Genomic DNA, 2,986 nt, shown 5'->3' with positions numbered 1-2,986 from the left:
ATATATATATGTGTGTGTGTAATAAAGTTAAGGAAAAAAGGGGATAAGGAATATTCAAGAGGGCGCAACACTCAAAAATTAAGACCCTAAATATGGGAGTCTGTTTTAAATTAGTTTAAAAAACCCAGTTTACTGAAATAGAGCAACTGGTTAATGTATATGCCTGGGTTTCCAAATGATAGAAATGCTGTAGATCAGAAAAAAAGTGATTATAGTTATTATTTGATGTCACTATTAAAAGCTAATATTTAGTAGGATAACAAATGGTATCTAAAATGAATGTATACAATATACACAATTAACTTAGTTGGAATGCAGTTAACAATATTGTTGTTCTAGCCACATAACTAGTGTAGTACCCGCTGGATTTGTGTGTGACAAATTAAGTGCACAAAGACATATATCAAAATGCAGCCACCTGTTTTAGGAGTAACCTAAATATTAGCAGAAGTCACTGCGCTTGGTGCTTTAAATATTATGATAGCCTAAGCGTACCATGCGTAGTAATAATAATAATGATAAGAGAGTTTCAATATCAATCTAAATCACAACAAAAAAAGCCCAATAAAGTTCAATAACGTTCAAAGTATAAGTCCAATATTGGTGGAAAGCTTCAATAGCTGTAGGTAGATGCGAGTAATGCAAAATGTTTAGGCAAATATAACAATGTATCCACGTTCCACAACGAGCCCGTTGGGAGTATACTTACACTCCGTTACCTCAATCTAATGAGGTAAGTGCCGCGCAGTGTATAGGTAGTTCTCCCTCCCGGTATCTGTGGTATAGTGGAGCGGTGTCCTCTTACGATCCAGAGATCTCTTTAGCACTCTCTCTCGAATTTGGCAATTGTAAATGTCATTCATTATCCTTTTTATCTGTTTGCAAACAGATAAAAAGGATAATGAATGACATGTGACAGCAAGAGGTGGGGAAATCCGAAGTGTGCAGAGTGACCACAACCTACTGCACTTATACAACAGTCCATTTACAATTGCCAAATTCGAGAGAGAGTGCTAAAGAGATCTCTGGATCGTAAGAGGACACCGATCCACTATACCACAGATACCGGGAGGGAGAACTACCTATACACTGCGCGGCACTTAACTCATTAGATTGAGGTAACGGAGTGTAAGTATACTCCCAACGGGCTCGTTGTGGAACGTGGATACATTGTTATATTTGCCTAAACATTTTGCATTACTCGCATCTACCTACAGCTATTGAAGCTTTCTACCAATATTGGACTTATACTTTGAACTTTATTGAACTTTATTGGGCTTTTTTTGTTGTGATTTAGATTGATATTGAAACTCTCTTATCATTATTATTATTACTACGCATGGTACGCTTAGGCTATCATAATATTTAAAGCACCAAGCGTAGTGACTTCTGCTAATATTTAGGTTACTCCTAAAACAGGTGGCTGCATTTTGATATATGTCTTTGTGCACTTAATTTGTCACACACAAATCCAGCGGGTACTACACTAGTTATGTGGCTAGAACAACAATATTGTTAATTGTGTATATTGTATACATTCATTTTAGATACCATTTGTTATCCTACTAAATATTAGCTTTTAATAGTGACATCAAATAATAACTATAATCACTTTTTTTCTGATCTACAGCATTTCTATCATTTGGAAACCCAGACATATACATTAACCAGTTGCTCTATTTCAGTAAACTGGGTTTTTTAAACTAATTTAAAACAGACTCCCATATTTAGGGTCTTACTTTTTGAGTGTTGCGCCCTCTTGAATATTCCTTATCCCCTTTTTTCCCTAACTTTATTACACATTTTATTCTATCAGGTTCACTGTTCCTGGGGGCACAGTTTTCTCTGGATAGATATTCATAGGCAGCAAATTCATCACTCTAGTCACATTTGAATATATATTTTTAGGGTGTTTTTACTGCGCCACCCTTACACCCATCTTTTTTGCTCATATATATATATATATATATATATATATATATATATAAAACACATACATACATATACATCTACACATTTTTATTTATATATATATATATATATATATATATATATATATATATATATATATATTTATAAATGAGTGATAAATCAGGAGTGGTTTGCTTGTATACACATATTGTATTGCATTTGAAAAGTGTATCAAGTTTACATTTTGTTTAGCAGCTTTTTTCTTCCAAAATAGTTGTTTACTAGGTTATAAACCCTGAATGTTGGGATTTTACACAGTTTGAGCTCATTACTTAGAGACATATATAACTCTTATACATGTTAGTAGAGAATAAAGAGCATGGGACTGTCTGCTATTGTTACAGTATAATGCTATTGTATGTCTCCTCTCTATTTTACCTTTGAGGTGAAACTTCTTTCAAAACTCTTGCCACATTTAAAAGACAAAAAAGGGAACTCCCCTGTCTGGCTTTATTGCCAGATTTTATTAAAGGGATACTGAACCTAAATTTTATCATTCATGATTCATGAGATGAGCATTCAATTTTAAGCAATTTTCTAATTTACTCCTATTATCAATTTTTCTTTGTTCTCTTTATTTGAAAAAGTAGGAATCTAAACTAAGGAGCCAGCAAACTGTTTGTTCAGTAACATGGACAGCACTTGTATATTGGTGCTGTCCAATCAGCAAGGACAACCCAGTTTGTTCACCAAAAATGGGCCGGCATCTAAACTTACATTCTTGCTTTTCAAATAAACATACCAAGAGAATGAAGAAAATTTGATAATAGGAGTAGATTAGAAAGTTGTTTAAAATTGCATGCTCTATATGAATCACGAAAGAAAAAATTTGGGTTCAGTGTCCCTTTAAATCTAGATTATTATTATTGTTTTTATTTTTCATAATTTTGTTTATTATTTTTTGTAATTTAGTGTTTATTATTTTTTGTAATTTTAGATTTTTTTATTTTTTTCGTAGTGTTATTTTATTTTTTAATTTATAATTTAGGTTTTTAATTGGTAGTTTTTTTTAAAT

Source organism: Bombina bombina, chromosome 2, assembly GCF_027579735.1.
Source record: "Bombina bombina isolate aBomBom1 chromosome 2, aBomBom1.pri, whole genome shotgun sequence".
In the NCBI taxonomy this organism is placed as follows: Eukaryota; Metazoa; Chordata; class Amphibia; order Anura; family Bombinatoridae; genus Bombina; species Bombina bombina.
Note: the sequence above shows the minus strand (reverse complement) of the source record.